This window comes from Bos indicus x Bos taurus, chromosome 2 (genome assembly GCF_003369695.1).
Source record: "Bos indicus x Bos taurus breed Angus x Brahman F1 hybrid chromosome 2, Bos_hybrid_MaternalHap_v2.0, whole genome shotgun sequence".
Lineage (NCBI taxonomy): Eukaryota > Metazoa > Chordata > Mammalia > Artiodactyla > Bovidae > Bos > Bos indicus x Bos taurus.
In genome coordinates, this window is record NC_040077.1 from 98,762,363 (window position 1) to 98,782,565 (window position 20,203).

General features: G+C 38.5%; 1 long non-coding RNA gene across 1 annotated transcript; it reads right to left on the bottom strand.

Annotated features, from left to right (window-relative positions):
- Positions 1-13,022: 13,022 nt before the first annotated feature.
- LOC113881058 lies at positions 13,023-17,191 on the bottom strand. The gene is made up of 3 exons (XR_003507918.1): positions 17,003-17,191; positions 16,531-16,587; positions 13,023-13,245 (listed from the first exon to the last, which is right to left on the bottom strand). It is a non-coding gene; the product is annotated as an uncharacterized LOC113881058 (long non-coding RNA).
- Positions 17,192-20,203: the final 3,012 nt, after the last annotated feature.

Here is a 20,203-nt window from a genome sequence, read left to right on the forward strand (position 1 = left end):
TATGGTAAGATATCTCATGCATTTCCTAGAGCCTTCGTTTTAAAATATGCACGTGCTCAATGAAGAGAAAATAGCTTAGAATGTGATACTGGATACTTTTTTAATGATATACTGTAACACGTTTAAAAGGCTTATTTCCTTTAGCAGCATCTTGTCGGGAAGTTGACTCACCAGTCTTTTTTTCCGTGTGAAGAATTATCCCTGAAACAACTTGTTGCATTTGAAGACCTAATTAAAGACTTAATTAGTTGGCAAGCTTGTTAAATTAGACTTTGTAAAAGTGCATGATGCTCGAATGGAACTAACTTACAGCAGTTTTGGACAGTGCTACATTTATCTACCATATGCTATTCTCTGGGTAATTGACTTTGCTCTCCACTTGACCTGGAGTGCAAAGGGAAACTATAACAGACAGGTCTATAACCTCTGAAGAACTAGAAATGCTGACATAGCCAATCCACATATTTGCATTATACATACTAAACTAACAGATGATAGTATTTACAAGGCTTCACTAAATGCTTAAATCTATTTTGTGGACAAAAGGATTTTTAAGTTAATTCATTTTGTGGAGAGAATAATTTAACCAAGTTAGCATTTAGTTGACAGAATTATGATGAAATTCATTTTGTCTACCTAATTGATTGGACAGCTAGCAGAATGCATTTCTCCCTAGAATGAAGAATATGCAGAGCCTGTCAAATGGCATTTCCTCCTTGGTCTCAAATCATTCTGTCAACAAAATAAATACAACATCCTTTCGTCTACAGTATCGATGTGGGTGTTAATTATGGCGGAAGAGAATGCAAAGTCAAAATCTTCTCTGTTAAGTATTGATAAAAAATATTTATACCATCCATTAACCAGATATCCATCTTGTAAAAGGATTTTTCTGGGAAAAGCTTATATGTAAACTGTGTAACAGGGTAGGTGTGTGGTTGGTGTTCTTCACATTCAGTGTTATAGACATGAAATAAACACATTGGCTAAAAATGTAAATTCAGTGACTAGAGTGATAACATCAGGAAACCAATGAACAAAGCCAATCTACTAATAACTGGTTGTGGTGAAAAACGTGCATTGTTGATTGCAAGTTTCCCAATGGGGGCCAAGCAAAGAAAATGAAGAGATCATGCTCAAAAGACTAGAACTACCTGAAGGCTTTAAGAGAACTTTTTTAGAGAGGGATGAGGGAAAGTGTCACAGGGTATGTGATCTGCTCATGGACATTCTTTTGATTGGCTGGTGATAAGGTAACTATAGTATATGGAGAATCAACATCACTAACCTTCTGGTTCCAATGGATCTAGGATCTATGTGCTGGTGGTCAGCACATAATGTGTTCCATCTGGTAGAAGTTTGTGTGTGTGTGTGTGCGCTCAGTTGCTCAATTGTGTCTAGCTCTTTGCGATCCCATGAACTGTAACCCACCAGGCTCCTCTGTCCATGGAATTTTCTGGGCAAGAATACTGGAATGGGGTGCCATTTCCCTCTCCAGGGGATCTTCCTGCCACAGGGATTGAACTCACGTCTTTTGCGTCTCCTGCACTGGCAGGTGGATTCTGTACCATTAGCATCACCCGGGAAGCCTGGTGGAAGTTTTAGTACCTGTAAAACAACTCAAGGATGTATCTTAGGGGATTTATCTATGGCCCTTGAGGATGAGCTAAAGGTCCTTGACTTTGTCTTATGGCTAAACCATTTTTAATTTGTCTTGTTTTCCTTTGTTTCTGTATTTTCTCACTTCTCTAATTAAATTTTCTCTTGGGATATCAGAAAGGCCTAATATGCTAAAGTTTTCCTACAAACAAGATGTGGGGGACCCAAGGGTCGGTCCCTGGGAAGGCTCCACAGGGTCCTACTGGGTTTCAGTCTTAGAATTTTACATTTCTTGTATTCTTTCTCAAGACAAGCTCTGCTTAATAACGGAGTTCTGCTGTATGCTGTGCTGTGCTGCGCTTAGTTGTTCAGTCGTGTCTGACTTTGTGACCCCATGGCCTGTAGCCCACCAAGCTCCTCTGTCCATGGGATTCTCCAGCTAAGAATACTGGAGTGGATTGCCATGCCCTCCTCCAGGGGGTCTTCCCAACCCAGGGATTGAACCGAGGTCTCCTACATTCCAGGCAGATTCTTTAACATCTAAACCACAAGGGAAGCCCTAATAGTGGAGTGATTCAAGAAAAAATAAGTCGAGAGTTAGAGAAAGCATGAGACCTAAACCCAGGAATTTGGTGAAGGGGAATTTCTAACTGTATAATAGGAACAGGGGACAACCCATTCAGATTGAGGCAGGTCAGAAAATTCTGGGAGAGAAGCTTTCAGGAAGATGAATACCTGACACATTTGGATGTTTTGAAAGAATATGTCAAGTGACTGAAGGCTTGGAAGTAGAATTAAAAGTAAATATATAGCTGAAGTAATGAAAAAATAAGATAATTACTAGTCTCGCTCTCGGGAGAGAGAGCAAAAAAATTGTTCAGGGAAGAAAAAGTAATCATATCTTATCACCTTACCCAGTTGTGATTAGAAGTACCATAGGATAATGTAAACTCAGAAAATGATCCACACCAAGTGACAATGTTAGGATATTATATAAAAGGGAAGTATGGAAAGGAAGTTCAGGCCCTGGGGTTAAATAAGGGAAAGAAAGAATAGATTTCTCACTTCCATAATGGATATCAATTCCACTCTATTTGAAAACATTGATGTAACTACCAAAATTACCATCTATAAGAAATCAAAATGGTTGTTTGTTGAGGAATGGGTAATCATAGTGAGAAGTTAGGCACTATTATTTTTGGCTTAAAACAAACAAGCAAGCAAGCAAAAAAACACCTTTACAAGGTGTTAAAAAAAAAAAAATCTTCTATATCTTAAATTATGCACTGTCCTGTGTCAAGTCACTTCAGTCACATCTCATTCTTTGCAATCCTAGGGACCATGGCCTGCTGGGCTCCTCTGTCCATGGGGTTATTATATCTCTTAACTCGTTAAGCACTGAATATATTTATTTATCTATATCCACATACACATACACACATGCCATGCCGTGTTTAGTTGCTCAGTTGTGTCTGACTCTTTGTGACCTTGTGGACTATAGCCTGCCAGGCTCCTCTGTCCACTGGGATTCTCCAGGCAAGAGTACTAGACTGGGTTGCCATTTCCTTCTTCAGGGGATCTTCCCAACCCAGAAATTGAAACCAGATCTTCCACATCCAGGAAGATTCTTTACTGTCTGAGCCACCAGGGAAGCCCACACATACACACATATGCATTATAAAATCTATTGGAAAACTGAAAGCAATTAATGAATTTTTGTGTATTCTAAGTTTCTTTGAAATGTCCCACATCTTGTGAAATTCCTTATAAACTATATATTCCTATTTAAATATATTGCCCAAATAACTGCTTTCTGAATAGCAAAGTGAGATTACATTTAAAGATATGTCTTTATGGATGACCAAAATTAATAATATATGAATCTCATTTGGTGTTTATAAGTAGATGCATTTTTAGATCTCAAGAGTTTCGAAAAGTAGTAGTTTGGAACTCAGTAGTTCCAAATGCAAATACATACTTTTTGTGTTTATTTCATGCTAACATGCTGAAGTAATATGCTGGGCATGAAATGTTTGCCTGATGTCTAAACTTATTTAAATTTTCAATATTGTATATAGCTTATAATCACCAGGTGCTCCTTGGTTGGATTTTTTAACATGCTTAACCAAATAATAATAATTAGAAATGGAGTAGAAAATGTTTGAGGAATTTTATGCAAGATAGTAATTTAAAAGAGCAAAATACCTTTCATTTTTAAAACAAAATTAGGAAATAACCAGAAGGTTACAATTATAAAATGGATGTTGAGAATTTAGCTCCTTTATTGGATTTTATAATTGTTAGAAAAGTTTAGATACTATAGAGAATGTCTGCAGGTATTATTTCTGATAGACTTTCTTGTCACAAAGCTTAAGAAGTGACACAGACAGGAGTAGATTCAACACAAAGAAGTTTGTTTCTTTTAAAGATGCTCCTCAGTTACAAGTACACCATTGTCTCTAAAGACAAAGGCACAAACTTTTAGTATCTGTACCTATGAAGAATATTGCATTTCAAAAAACCCTACAGAAATGACCCTGAAAAAATGTCTAACGTGGAAACTGACCAATGCAAGCCACTTGTTTAAGTAAAGACAGTTCCATCCTAAAGTGGACAAATGAGAAAGAATGAACAAAAACAAAGTCCTCATTAATCCCCATGACATAACAGATACAGCTTACAAAATAAGTGCTGAATAGATTTTCTATTAAATGTATTGTTTTTAGCAGAAGAAATGTATTGTATATTAGATTTACCCTTTGTTTCTAATCTAAAGAATACTGCCATCCTCATCTTTTCTGTCATAATTACTCTCCTTGTTAACACTCCACAATGAGGAAAAGGCAAATCAGTTGTGTCATTATACCTTGCTGCTAAACAGAAGCAGCACAGCCATTAATGACTTTAACATATGTTCATGTTTTCCTGGCCACTGGGAACTTCATTCATCTGGTTCTCCTTGATGAGGCAAGACACGTCTGTTAACATCATGATGCTGAATTTTTTTTCTCTGGGAGCTGATATTCAGAACAAAAATTTCAGGTTCAATATTAGAGGTGAGAGAGAAAGTGTGCGTGAGGGATAAATGTTCTAGAAGCATCTGCTCTCACCTTTTCCTCCCTAAACCCTATGCTGGACTTCATTACAAATCTGTCCACTAGGTGGTGATATCAATATGTAACTTCAAAAAGAGTCAAAATCTTTAAATACATAGGGCTCATAATTTCAATAAACCTATAGCATTAAGCAATACACTGAGTATTTTAACATTGACTTGAGGAGCATGAGTTTTAATCTTAGAACAGAGAGTTAAAGTGATTATCAGATAATTTGCTTAATAATTTAAACTCCTCCCATCCTTTCCTTCCAAAGATGTGCTTTTAATTTTACTAGAACCATTTAGCTAATTGTATCAGCCTCAATATTTTCTTGTCAGTTCAGTTTAGTCTTGGTCAAGTTACTTAACCTCTTCATGTCTCATTTTTTTTTTTTTTTTTTTTTGCCTGGTGATCTAATGTGAAGAAGCACTAATAAAAATGATTATAAAACACTTTGCAAATTTTAGTGCCAAAGACAACTACACTGCTTTGAAGTCACCAGAAGTGTGACAAGTGTTCAGACAAGTACATAATTAAACTGTCCAAACTGCATTAGCTATTGATGGCATTTAACTAGGGCTGACTGTTCCTATCAAGCTATGAGTTTAAATTATAGTGGCCTCTGTAACTCTCCCAGACTTCAGCAGACTAGAACTGGCAATGGGCACTGAAGTCTGAAAGTTTATATGTATTTTAATGACAGTGATGGAAACATGAACAGATTGAAATCTCTTCAGTTTCCTCTTTTGTTACCCATAGAAGAAATGGTAACTCTGTTAATTGGTTTTTTAGGGAAAATGTTGAATATCGTTAGTGTAAAGACAGATAATGAAAGATCAATAGTGTTACAGTTCAGAATGGTTACTTTTTGTAACCTAAGTGTCCCAGCTTTCACCACGCCTTGAGTACAGTTGAAGTCACATTCATTTCTGTGCCTGTGTCTGATACCAAGCTCCCATCTACTCACGAGAAAGTAATTACTCCTCAAGTGTTTCTGAGAATCCTTGTGATGTGACATAAATGCATCCTTTACTAAACCAGGTTATTGATCATTATCCCTGATAACTGAGTTGAATCTTTGGAGCTGCTAGCAGCCCACATAACACCTCAAAGGGGCCCCTAATCAGAACAGCTTTGTTTCCTCTTGTATGACCCTTCTCTACTAGAAAAGAAGAAATCACTTCAATTACTTAAAACAGAGGGGACTGAAGGCAGAAGGGTAGTTTCTCAAGTGACATTAGAGCTTAGAATCCAAATAAGGGATCAAAAGCCACTCCATGATTAACAACAGGAAGTCAGGTTATCCCTAATATGAAGGGACAAGAAAGAAGTGTGGTGCCAAGAAGGTAAGAGGTGGAAGCTACAACCACAGAAGGAGAATCTGTCATGAACAGGATCCATAGAAGAGGCACACTGCTCATTTAAGACACTGCCAGAAGCCAAATGGCAATAGGCCAATACCCAGGCTTTTCCCCTTCTTCCCAGTCTCTCCATAGTACCTTTTATTGTCCTAACTCAGGCAGAAGGCAGCTGACATGGAAGACAGCAGAAGGAAACACACAATGCTGAAATACAGAGCACAGCAGATCAAGGGTGAAAAGGGGGCAGGAAGGCAGCTAGGTACTGGATCAGCACAAGATTGGCTGGATTTTATTTTATTGGAAGGTAATTGCTTTAAAATGTTGGGTTAGTTTCTTGTGTACAATAAAGCGAATCAGCTATATGTCTACATATATCTCCTCCGTCTTGAACCTCACTCCCACCCCCCTAACCCAACCCCTGTAGGTCATCAGAGAGCACCAAGCTGAGCTCCCTGGGCTATAGAGCAGGTTCCCACTAACTGGGCTTCCCTAGTGGCTCAGACAGTAAAGAATCTGCCTGAAATGCAGGGGACCCAGGCTCAATCCTTTGGTTGAGAAAATCCCCTGGAGAAGGGAATGTCAACCCACTCCAGAATTCTTGCCTGGAGAATTCCATGGACAGAAGAGCCCAGGGGGCTACAGTCCATGGGGCCAAAGAGTTGGGCACAATTGAGTGACTAACACCTGCATCTACTTTATGCATGGTAGTGTATGAACGTCAATCCTAATCTCCCTATTCGTCTCGCCCTCCCAGCTCTGCACCCACATGTCCGTTCTCTAGGTCTGTCTCTCAATTCCTGCCCTGCAAACAGACTCATCTTGTGGCTGGATTTTTATGCCAACTGTATTGAGTGATATGCCTTGCCACTAGAACAAGAGCTGGTAAAGTTAGTTTTTTGGAAAAACCCTTGTAGTAAATAATTTTGGACTCAGTAGGCCATACTGTACTGTAACAACTATTCGAATGATACTGCACAAAAGTATCCATAGGTAATATGTAAACAACTGTGCAAGGATGTGTTACAATAAAACTTCATTTACAGAAACAAGCCTTTCATGAATTTAAGCTATTCCATGGTATTGTTGCTTCGGCATCTGTTTGTTTGACCAGTCTTCAGAAGCTTAAACTGACAGAATTCTCCTGCAATGCAGGAGATGCAGGAGATGCCAGTTCGGTCCCTGACTGGGGAAGATCCCGGGGTGGAGGGGAGGGCATGGTAACCAACTCCAGTATTCTTGCCAGGAAAATCCCATGGACAGAGGAGCCTGGCAGGCTACACTCCATGGGTCACAAAGACCTGGACAAGATCAAAGCAACTGAACAGCACAGTAGCAAACGGACACAAGCCACCTGAGCTCAGCACAAATTCTAGATGATAACCCAGATAGTTACAAGCAAATGTGAGTTCCTGATATGACTCCCCCTAAAGCACTTGTGATCAACAGTCTCCCCCATCTGTTTGGTTCTTCCCCTCATGTATCAAATAAAACCCCCACTCAAGTGGGCCTTAGGAAGCATCACTAAGAACAAAGCTAGTGGAGGTGATGGAATTCCAGTTGAGCTATTTCAAATCCTGAAAGATGATGCTGTGAAACTGCTGTACTCAATATGCCAGCAAATTTGGAAAACTCAGCAGTGGCCACAGGACTGGAAAGGTCAGTTTTCATTCCAATCCCAAAGGAAGGCAATGCCAAAGAATGCTCAAACTACCACACAATTGCACTTATCTCGCATTCTAGTAAAGTAATGCTTAAAATTCTCCAAGCCAGGCTTCAGCAATACATGAACCTTGAACTTCCATATGTTCAAGCTGGTTTTAGAAAAGGCAGAGGAACCAGAGATCAAATTGCCAACATACACTGGATCATTGAAAAAGCAAGTGTTCAAGAAAAATATCTATTTCTGCTTTATTGACTACGCCAAAGCCTTTGACTGCGTGGATGACAACAAACTGTGGAAAATTCTTCAAGAGATGGGACTACCAGACCACCTGCCCTGCCTCCTGAGAAATCTTTATGTAGGTCAGGAGGCAACAGTTGGAACTGGAAATGGAACCAAAGACTGGTTGCAAATAGGAAAAGGAATACATCAAGGTTGTATATTGTCACCCTGCTTATTTAACTTATATGCAGAGTACATCATGAGAAACACTGGACTGGATGAAGCACAAGCTGGAATCAAGATCGCCAGGAGAAATATCAATAAGCTCAGACATGCAGATGAAACCACCCTTATGGCAGAAAGCGAAGAAGAACTAAAGAGCCTCTTGATGAAAGTGAAAAAGGAGAGTGAAACAGTTGGCTTAAAGCTCAACATTCAGAAATCTAAGATCATGGCATCTGGTCCCATCACTTCATGGCAAATAGATGGGGAAACAGTGGAAACAGTGACAGACTTTATTTTCTTGGGCTCCAGAATCACTGCAGATGGTGACTGCAGCCATGAAATTAAAAGACGCTTACTCCTTGGAAGGAAAGTTATATCCAACCTAGACAGCATATTAAAAACCAGAGACATTACTTTGACAACAAAGGTCCATCTAGTCAAAGCTATGGTTTTTCCAGTGGTCATGTATGGATGTGAAAGTTGGACTATAAAGAAAGCTGAGCTCCAGGGAATTAATGCTTTTGAACTGTGGTGTTGGAGAAGACTCTTGAGAGTCCCTTGGACTGCAAGGAGTTCCAACCAGTCAATCCTAAAGGAAATCAGTCCTGAATATTCACTGGAAGGACTGATGCTGAAGCTGAAACTCCAATACTTTGACTACCTAATGCAAAGAACTAACTCATTTGGAAAGACCCTGATGCTGGGAAAGATTGAAGGTGGGAGGAGAAAGGGACAACAGAAGATTAGAGTGTTGGATGGCATCACCGACTCGACAGACATGAGTTTGAGTAAACTCCGAGAGTTGGTGATGGACAGGGAAGCCTGGCATGCTGTAGTCCATGGGGTTGCAAAGAGTCGGACACGACTGAGCTACTGAACTGAACTGAGGCTTACAAAACTGTGCCATTTTTGGCTTGAATTGACCAGTTAGTCTTAGTTCAGGAATCCTAAAGCACTACACTCACAGACCCTTGTAAAGGCATGTACCTCATGTCCTGGCTCTCTCTCTGTACACTCTGCCTTGACCTTCCTATGTGGTCCCTTAAGGCATATCTGTATTTCTTTTAGGACCTATGGGTAATAAACTTCTCTATTTCACTTTCTTTTGCCATTGTCTGTTGAGTGGAGCCTCACCATCTGGAACCCTGTACTCTACTTAATGAGTGCTAATTTAACAAAGTCATAACGAGAGGGTGGGCTGGATTTGGCCTGAAGGCCATTGTCTGCTCACCTGTTTTCTAAAGTTATTTTCAGCACTACTTGCTGAGGGCTCAGGATATTTCAATGCAAATTCAAGAATATAATACTTCCTTCCACGGTGCTACATGGATAAGATTTTTTTTCATGAAGATTTCTTGATTTTAAACTACAGTAAGTGCCCGACATAATAAATCTTCAAATTGAGAACTTCCAAAGATGTGAATATATGTACGCATGTCCAACCATGTGTGCTATTTCATGTGTTGGTGTATATTGTCATGTGAATGCATTCTCTACAAGTGATTATGCTTTTGTGTGCTTAACTGTATAGTACTGCATGCATGCCTGGATAGAGCACAGTAGAAAAATGTCTGTATTCCAAGCCAAGGGTGTCTGGAAACAAGTATAGAAGCGGCAGTGATGTAGCTGATACTACTCTATTTTTTAAGGTACTGTAAGATTTAAAATTGTTTTGCTATTTTCTGTTTACCTTTTATGTATTATTTGTGTAAAAAGTATTATAAACCTCTTACAGTGCAGTTCTATTTAGCTGATTGTGTTAGTTGGGTACCTAGGCTAACTTTGTTGGAGTTATGAACAAATAGGATTTAGAAATGCACTCTTGGAAAGGAACTCATTCGTGTGTAGGGGACTTACTGTATTGGAAACATAATAGACATAATCTTATTTTTTAACCTTACAATTTCAATAAATGTCCCATTTGTTTATTTTTTATATTAAATTATGTCAGACTTTGGATCATGTCAACAGGTTGGGAAGAGCCTCAATGAGGCCCTATTTTAGGAACCACCAATTTGCTCCAAAATATAAATGTATATAGTATGTGGAGAAAATGAGATAAATGCCTCTAATCTTTAGACCATCATGGTCACCAAAAGACCCCCATTGTTCTGGCGACAGGCACCATCAAAGGAAAACTCCACACAAGACAAAAGAGGGCCAAGTGAGGAACTCTTTTACATTCTACTCCTGATTCCACAAAACACACTGCACTCCAGCCAGTATGCCTTCCTGCTGAGAGTGATTCCTTATTGTGTGATCCTTTCTCCCTGGAGCAAACTCTTTCTTGAGGACTTCCCTGATTAGTATACCAAACAGAATTCTATTGCCAGAGCCCCAAGCTGATAGAAAGCCCAGGTTACTCTTTTGTTGGGAGAGGTCTTTGCTTTTTGTTTTGTTTCAATCCACATGTGAATCAGTGAACATAAACTGACCTGAGAGAAGGGATCAGCTCTTAATTCCATATATCCGACTAAGTCATAGTTTAAGCCCAACTGGGATGCCTGATGTTATACTTTATTTGCTTTTATAACCCTCTGGCAACATCCCCAAAGAGACTAGAAGTAACTGATATCCTATACTTTGTTTTCAAGATAAGTTTTTAAATCATCTTAGTGGCGCAGTGGTAAAGAACCTGCCTGCCAATGCAGGAGACTTGTAGGAGATGCAGATTCGATCCTTGGGTCAGGAAGATCCCCTGGAGTAGGAAATGGCAAGCCGTTCCAGTATTCTTGACTGGAAAATCCTGTGGACAGAGGAGCCTGGCTATAGTACATGGTGTTGCAAAGAGTTGGACACGACGGAATGGCTGAGTATAGCATGTCCATATTTGTAGGGCTTCCCAGGTAGCACAGTGATAAAGAATCTGCCTGCCAATGCAGGGGATGCAGGTACAGTTCCTGGGTCAGGAAGATCCCCAGGAGGAGGAAATGGCAACCCACTCCAGTATTCTTGGCTTTAAAATTCCATGGACAGAGGAACCTGGAGGGCTACAGTCCGTGAAAGTCATAAAGAATTGGACACAACTAAGCACGCACACTCGCGCGCACACACACACGCACACATCTGTAATCCTAGTTTGAAAGCAGATCACTCTGATTCTAGAGAACTTGTTCTGGAGATGGAGAAGTCAGGTTCTGGATGAACAAGTTGTTGGGGTAAGGTGAAGATATTCGGTTATTTCCATCTGTTGCTGTGTGGGCTGTGCTGTCCTTTCAGCAAAACCAAAGATGTTTAGACTTAGATACTCTACAAAGAGCCCTGCAATCAGTCAAATTCAACACAGGATGTTGGAGAAACAGTAAAACACCTGGAGAAAAAAAAGGAAAAGAACACAAGATGTAGAGATCCATAAAATGGGCTGAATGTATTCATTAGAAATTTGTGATAGATATGTTACAGATTTTTTGGTAGATTCTATCAAGAAAAATCAACAAATAAGCAAAAGCTCCTGGTGTTAGGTAATTTTTCCCTTTAGGAAATCTACAGGGAACAGAATAGAATGGTCTGACCTGTTAATAAGGATTTAGGTTACAACCATGAATGACACTCTAAATACAGTCACGTTAGAGTGTGTGTGCTTCTCACCCAAGGGCAGTCAGTGTGGCTTAGTTTCACTATTCAGATAGGTGTATCCTGACAACACAGTTTTCTGGGGAAAGGCATGTCCACCTGTGGGCACACTCAGCTGTCTTCAGCTTGGTGGTTTTTCCCCACACTGAACAGAATCAAGTTTCCACTGGAATATGGAAAGTTAAGATCTGAATGTGTAACAGTCTGTGTTCAATGAGGCAGCTTCTAAGAGCAAATCTGATGAAGACATTTGTGTTGTGTGACTGGTAAACACAAGAAAGTAGGAACTAAAGGCATGGAGATGGGGAAAGAGTATATAAAAATATAAAACAGGACAGAAGACAGAAAGGTAAGATTTATAAGAGCTCAATTCATGTGCTATATTGTATGAAATGAAATAGGAAAACTGTGAATGAGGCTGTAAATGCATGTCAGGATTTGGAAGAATTTTTATTACCCACTAGAGTTAGACTCTTCTATATTTTGATATTACTAGGTCCTTTGCAGAGTAATACACGCTTTAAATTTTTCCCCAACCACATCAAGACAGTATTCTGAACAATAGTTGCCACTATATCAGGAGTTATTGCTTTTACTTTTATTTTTATTTTAGTGAAGTCAGCAGTTTCTATAGAGTAACCTGAAGCTATTTTTAAAAATCCATCTTCAATCATGTATTTTTTAACACTTTAGCACTAAGCATGGGTTAAAAGAGGGAAAAAAAATGAATTCATATTTGAGTATAAAACAGAGTGGTAGCATTGATAGTAGAAAAGGAAACATTGACCTTGGCTTCTTGCTTTCCTTTAAGAAATGGCAAATATATAGCGTTCATAGTAAGGCCTTGCTTTCTTATATAGAATGGATAGTGTTTTATATATTATCATGCCACAGAATCTTTGAATCTGAGGTTGGAGACGATGGTTTCTCTCATTTTACATTTATCATCCGAGCAGGAATCCACTCATCATCACCCCTAAAAGAAGCATGGACAACCTCTGCTTCAAAAGCCCACAGAGATAATGACCTCACAGTTTCACAAGATCACTCTCTACTGAAGAGTCTAGACAGCTAGAAAGTTTCATCTTATATTCATCCTAAATCTGGTTACTCACAAGTGATGTGCATCTTTCCCAGTTGTGTTTGTGGAACTACCTAGAATAACTCCACTTTTACTCTCAAGACCTCCAAATATAAGGGTAGTGCAACTGTATAGGAAGAAGAGGCTGAAAGAATATTCCAGAAACCTTTCAAAATAAATAACCTGGAGAAACACTCCAAAACTGTGTCTCAACCAATTCAGTCTTTATAAAGAAGCACATGTTGGGTTTCAATCATATTTACTATTTAAATAAAAGCTGACATTTATTTAAAGCATGTAATTTAAATAGCACTATAGTTTTTGTTCATCATGCACTTTCCTTAATTTAGCTCACAGCTTCCTTACACAGCTCTGCAGTCTGATGTGAGGCAATCTTGCTTCACAGTTAATATCACTGGAAGAACACTGGTGGAGAGAGAAAGAAGAAATGATATATTTAGTACTATATTTTATTGGATTTAGCATCCTATTAGTTACAAGATACACCTTTATTTTATGGACCACTATGGCTAGGTGAATTATGGTATTTATTAGTTTGAGAAATTAGGAGACTAAACGGATGCTGAAGCAGATAATTTCCTGTCTCCCTGTTCTGTTCTGAGGCTAGGCATGACTGAGGACAGGAGCGGGAACACAAGGTGACTGTTCCTCTCTATATTCATGTTGTGTGCTTAGTGGCTCAGTTGTGTCCAACTCTTTGTGACCCCAAGGACTGTACAGGCTCCTCTGTCCATGCGGATTCTCCAGGCAAGAATACTGGAGTGGGCTGCCATGCCCTCCTCCAGGGGATCTTCCCAACCCAGGGATTGAACACAGATCTCCCGCACTGCAGGTGGATTCTTTACTGTATGAGTCACCAGAGAAGCCCATACTCATGTTCAGTTCAGTCGGTTCAGTCATTCAATCACGTCCAATTCTTTGCAACCCCATGGACTATAGCACGCCAGGCTTCCCTGTCCATCACCAACTCCCAGAGTTTACTCAAGCTCATGTCTTTCGAGTCAGTGATGCCATCCAACCATCTCATCCTCTGTCATCCCCTTTTTCTCTTGCCCTCAGTCTTTCCCAGCATCAGAGTCTTTTCCAATGAGTTGGCTCTTTGCATCAGGTGACCAAAATATTGGAGCTTCAGCTTCGGCATCAGTCCCTCCAATGAATATTCAGGATTGATTTCCTTTAGGAATGGCTGGTTTGATCTCCTTGCTGTCCAAAGGACTCTCAAGAGTCTTCTCCAACACCACATTTCAAAAGCATCACTTTTTCAGTGCTCAGCTTTCTTTATGATTCAACTCTTACATGCATACGTGACTACTGGAAAAATCATAGCTTTGACTAGATGGACCTTTGTCCGTAATGTCTCTGCTTTTTAACATGCTGTCTAGGTGCGTCATAGCTTTTCTTCCCAGGAGTAAGTGTCTTTTAATTTCATGGCTGAAGTCACCATCTGCAGTGATTTGGGAGCCCAAGAAAATAAAGTCTGTCACTGTTTCCATTGTTTCCCCATCTATTTGCCATGAAATGATGGGACCAAATGCAATGATCTTTATTTTTTGAATTGAATTTTAAGCCAGCTTTTTCATTTTCCTCTTTTACTCTCATCAAGAGGCTCTTTAGTTTTTCTTTGCTTTCTGCCATAAGGGTGGTGTCATCTGCATATCTGAGATTATTGATATTTCTCCCTGTAATCTTGATTCCAGCTTATGCCAAATACTCAAAGCAAGTATTGAGAATGATTGGAAATGTGTGGTGCGAGTCAACATAAATATGCTTCATATTTTTTTTTTAAGTAGCATTATTTGAAGGTGGCGAACAGCCTTGTGAGTGGCTTCCCAGGTGGTAACAGTGGTAAAGAACCCACCTGCCAGTGAAAGAGATGTGGGTTTGATCCCTGGGCAGAAAAGATCCCTTGAAGGAGGAAATGGCAACCCACTCTAGTATTCTTGCCTGAAAAATCTAATGGACAGAGCAACCCAGTGGGTTACAGTCCATGAGGTCACAAAGAATTGGACATGACAGAGCAACCAAGCATGCAACAACAGCCTAGTGAAGCCCCTTGGATTGACAGTATTTTACAGTAAGATTTTCTGAGCTTCTGACACATAAACATCAAGTGTAGATGTCATTTATTAAATCTTATCCATTGCATGCCATTTTGTGTGAAGACTTTTTCTTTTTCCCCTGATTAGATCTTCTGTAAGTCAATAATGGCATGATGAAGGATGGACTGAGAACTTTGGAGTGGGCTGGAAGAGTCTGGAGATAGAATGAAGTGGTGCAAATAGAAGAACTGGAAATATAATTTGCATTACCTGCCTCTTTACATGCTTCTTTAATATGTTTAATTTAGCAAATTAAAATAGCATTCTCAACTATCTTCACCAAATCACTTAAATTTCCTTTTGTTCATCTGGCTTATTTGCTCAAGAGACTGCAAATAATATTAAAGGCCAATCTGCCATGTAAATGAAAAATCACAATCTTGGGCAAAATCACAGGTTTCCTTTCCATTACTCTTGAAAAGTGTTCACTCTTACCCTCTTTTTAACTTTTCTCTTCTCTTCTTTTTACCTTTTTTAGCCTTTGTATTTATGTAGGACAATAAGGTTTGCCCCTTCTTTTAACATAAAATGTAGGAGGAAGAAAACAAAGCAAAACTCATTCTCTTCTCTTAGATACTGATAAGGAACTCTGTGGATATCAAGACCCTAATATGAATTACTGGCAAAGAATGGTATTTGTAGCTATTGTCAACTTGACACCGAAGTCTGTGTGAAGCGTGATGCATTTCCTTTCCCTAGATATTTAGAGGGTTTGGAGTACTATTACCCAGTTCTCTATCATCTCTTTACTAACTGCACAAGAAAATAATTTTACTAAATTATGGCCACACAGATGGAAAAATAATTTTTCTAGATTACTGGGAGTGAAATACAACATAAAGAGCCAAGAAAGACTGTAGCATTGACAGAACATTCTTTCTCCTGCTAGAATGTAATACCATCTGGTCCCAATTCTTTTCTCCCGTATCTGTGTCTTTCATGACATCTTTACAACCTCTCTCATCTAAAGAACTATTCTTTGCTCCTGACTTTGAAATGGTCTTTTAGCTGGATTTGACCAAAACACATGATGGAAGAGGAGGCGCTCCACTTCTAAGCAAAGACCTCAAAAGTACTTGTGAACCCTCAATGTCTCAGACAGCCACCTCAAACAGAAGATAAACTCCAGCTTGCCTAGTGGGAGATGAGACATCATGTTAAAGCAGAACCCAGAGAGCTGAGAAGGGAATGGCAACCCACTCCAGTATTCTTGCCTGGAAAATTCCATGGACAGAGGAACCTGACAGGCTACAGTCCACAGGGTTGCAAAGAGTTAGACATGACTGAAGGACTACAACTCAGAAAGCTGAAACTAACCTAGACTCTCAGACCCTGAGAAACTCACCAGCTGACCTGGACATATAATAAACCTGGCTGGTCAAGACCTGTTGAGTCTGATTTTAATTAGTGAGACCTCTCAGCTGATCCATAGATCTGTGAGCTAAAATAAGAGTATATATCAATAAAGAGGTTTTATTATTGTAAATAAAATGACAGAAGTTTTTTGATAGTAGGATGAGGTATCTAGTTCCTTCCTTGAAGCTAGTTCAAAATTTCTAGAAGTTCCCAAGGGAAATATGCTGTTACTTACATTTTTTTCCCCTACTTCTCCTGCTACTAGTTGTCCAACTTCTTTTTCCTCACTTTACTGAAAGAAAAAAAAAAGTTAAAAAAATCAAGTCTGTGTTTAGAATTCTGAGCTTCTTTTACATTTATTTTCCTACCAAGTAAGGTCCCATGATCTTGGGACATGACCGCTCATGACCTCTCATTATAGTCATCTGTCAACTTGCTCTAAGGTCCTTGACACACTTCATTCACATGAATAAATAAATGAATGAAAAAGCATAAGATATTAGGGAAGGAGCTGAATTTTAATATAGTAGCAGTTTATACTCATAGCCTTAATTGTTTTCTCTTAAATTGTAATCTTTGGTCACTTGTATGAGAATCATCCAAGAGAAACCTCTAGAATACATATCCTTAGGTCCTACCCAGACTTATTGCATCAGGAACAGAAGTTGAGCAGAAGTTAATAAATTACATTGTGCTGATATTTTTACCTGTTTGTTGTTTAGTGTTGCTTTCCACTGCTGAAATTATAAAAGTCAGATCGGCAGTCAACTCCTTCATTTCACTGAAAAAGAAGTTTGGTTTGCAGTCAGAGATCCATCAAGAAAAATAAGCCACTCCATGTATTCGAGTCACACAAGTTTATGTTTGGATACAAAATTAGAAAAACGTTAAAAATTGCCCAAATGCTATGTGCTAAGGAAACAAAGTTCAGAGAAACTCTTGCTAGCATCTAAGCAATTAATTATTAAAAAGTTAACATGAAGTTTGTTTCAGCTGTTACATCTCACACCAGCTCACATATCTGTCCAGAACTTTCTCTGGAGATGAGTGGTCTATTCTTGTCTTTCACTCTCCAGATTTCTTGCAAATGTCTCTCCTTAGCTGATTTTTAAATTGAAACCAGATGGATAAGGGGGTTTTGTGAAATGTATTGATATTTCCCAGCTTCTCCTCTGTGATGCAGACATATCATAGATGAGGCTGGTGATGGGGTTCAGTTGACCAGAGAGAACACAGTACGTATCCAATCTTTGAGGTAATGACACTAAAATTTTAATGGAAAAACACTCTACCTTTTGGTAGAAGGCTGGAGTATCAGTATTATATAAATATTATTTACATTTAAGTTTTGATAATTAAACCAGGTAAAGATAGAGCTGATATTGCTCTCATATGCAACAGGTATCAACAATTCAGCTTTCACAAGTGGCTTGAGCAATTTCTTTCTTTCATTATATGTTTAAAATTTTCTCCTAAAACTTTGGTAAACTTTAGATCTTATTTTCTGATTGGGCACTTTGTTAGATCCTTTCTTCCTGAGTTTCACTGGACAATATGCAGCAGCATTTGACTTTCTCTTATCATGGAAAATATTTCTAATTTTATTTCCACAATTACGGCCTTCTTCTATACCACTTCTGGCAGTAACACTGTTCTTATACTCATGGAACATGATGGAATTGATACTTTTTGTAGAGTCTTCCCAAAATAAGACTAAATGCAACAATACACTAAACATAGAAAACAATAAAATTGACACATGTAATTGTTAATAACATCTGGTGGAGTTGGGTAGATTGCACAGGTTTTTAAACTCCTATTTTCTTGTTAGAGTTGGGCAGTCCAAAGTTCATGAACAAAGGGCAGTCTCTATGTATATATATGAATTTCCATCTCAAGCAAAGGTCAGATGTGTTTTGGAGAATGAGAACAGCTTACATGTGTCAAGAATTTTGATTGCATAATTTTATTAATTGCTCACAACAAGTCCATGAGCATTATTCCCATCTTGTGTATGTTGTAGCTGAAAGACAGAGAGGGTGAAAAGTTAATACAAAGTCACACAGTTTGTAAAAGAGCCAGAATTTAAATCTACAGCTTCTATGTAGAACTATGAAAAACTGTGAACTTTTTTCTACTTTATCTCTCTGCCTCTGTCATAGAATTTTCCATCAAATAAAGTCTTCTCTGTTTTGCAGAAAGGAGTATATAGCACTGTTCTCTGCAGCCTCCATGGCTGATTCTCAAATTGGGAAGGAGGAAATGCTTTATAAACAAAGCCTCTACCTTTCCTCTCTGAGGCATCTCTTCTCATTTTTTTTTTTTTTTGTCACCAATGGTAATAAACCAAAGTTGTAAATCATATTGTACCTTTGTTGTGAAAAACATTTTTTTTTTCAGTCCTCTAACAGCCATTCTTTCTTTCTACAGCACAATTTCTTCTCAAATTTCCTGTTTCTTTCTGTGTGTAGTCTTAATGGGGTGTTCAAACCAGTCTCCTACTATGGAGGCTGAAGTGGCACTCCCTAGCCTAGCACTTCTGAGGACATATGATTCATGATTGACTAATCAAATGCTTTCCTCTAGAGTTTTGAATTTGAAGCAATGGATGAAGTCACAGGGACAATTTGGAGATGATGTAATTCAAAGACAGTTTCTGTTATAACATTTATTTCTGTAGTCCCTCTTTCACCACAGCTTTAGTTTCTGTCAGTTTCCAAGGAACAAACTTCCCTTACTTTGTGTGAGTGTAAACTGGCACTTTACTTACTTTTTATTATTGAGGTTAGTAAGATTCAATTTCCATGGAATAAAAGACTCCAAATTAATATATTGATAATAATCTATTAATAAATTCACCTATCTCAACTCATTAAACAAGGAAACCGTGAGTTTTAATGAGAAAACTGGAAAGCAAATCACTTTATATTAGGATATTGACATGTATTTAGTGTGTAGTGTGTATAATAATCAGGGTTACTTTCAGTTGCAAGTAGAAAAAATAAGTCCCATTGTATTTGAAAATCTTGGGGGAAAATGAAAGAAGAAATGAGATTAAAAAAGATAAGGTGGAGAGGGGAACAGTTACTGCCCAACATTAATGCCTTTATAAATTCACTAAAATTATGCCTCTACAGTGAGAGTTTTCCAGAAGCCTAAGCAAGAAGAAAACACTGTCAGTTGCACATGTCTGAAAATGTCTCCAGTAAAACTTGATCACTTGCTCAGAAGAAAAATTACACCTCACACTGAGACCAGAGGGGGGTGGGAAATGTTTTTATTTTATTTTATTTTTTAGTGTATGTGTTCTCATGTGAGAACTATCCAAAGTACAATAAATAGTGTCAACAAGCACACCTTAGAGGAAACAGTATGTGGTTCATATACTGTTTTTAAAACTGTTGCTCAGTATAAGTTAATAGCATCATGCCAAACTGAAATCCACTGAAAAGAGTTCTGAGGGGACAAAAATGAAATGACCCAGGTGTGCAACTCTCTGTAGATCAGTTGTTTCATCTACAGAGAGATCTTACAGTGTTTAGAGGTATGAGTAGGCAACTAGCATTCCAGAATTCCTCCAAAACTATTGTTTTCCTAAAGCATTGCTGAGAAATGAGCTTAAGGTTACATTCTCTAGCAATTAACTGCTGGGCAGCTATTCTATGTTGACTGTGGAGCAGATGGTTAATTTGGCCGTTGTTAAATTGGAGGAATTGAAGACAGAAACATAAATAGAAAACAAAAAAACAAAAAAACTGCTTTTCTGCTTGGAAAAAGGGAGAGGCATATACTGAGAAGAGATAAAATTATGCTTGAGAAAGTATCAGATGATTTTAAATGAAGGAATAAAGACAGCATTACAAGTAATCCCTTAGGGGGGAAATGGTGTTAACAGTAAGAAGTTAATT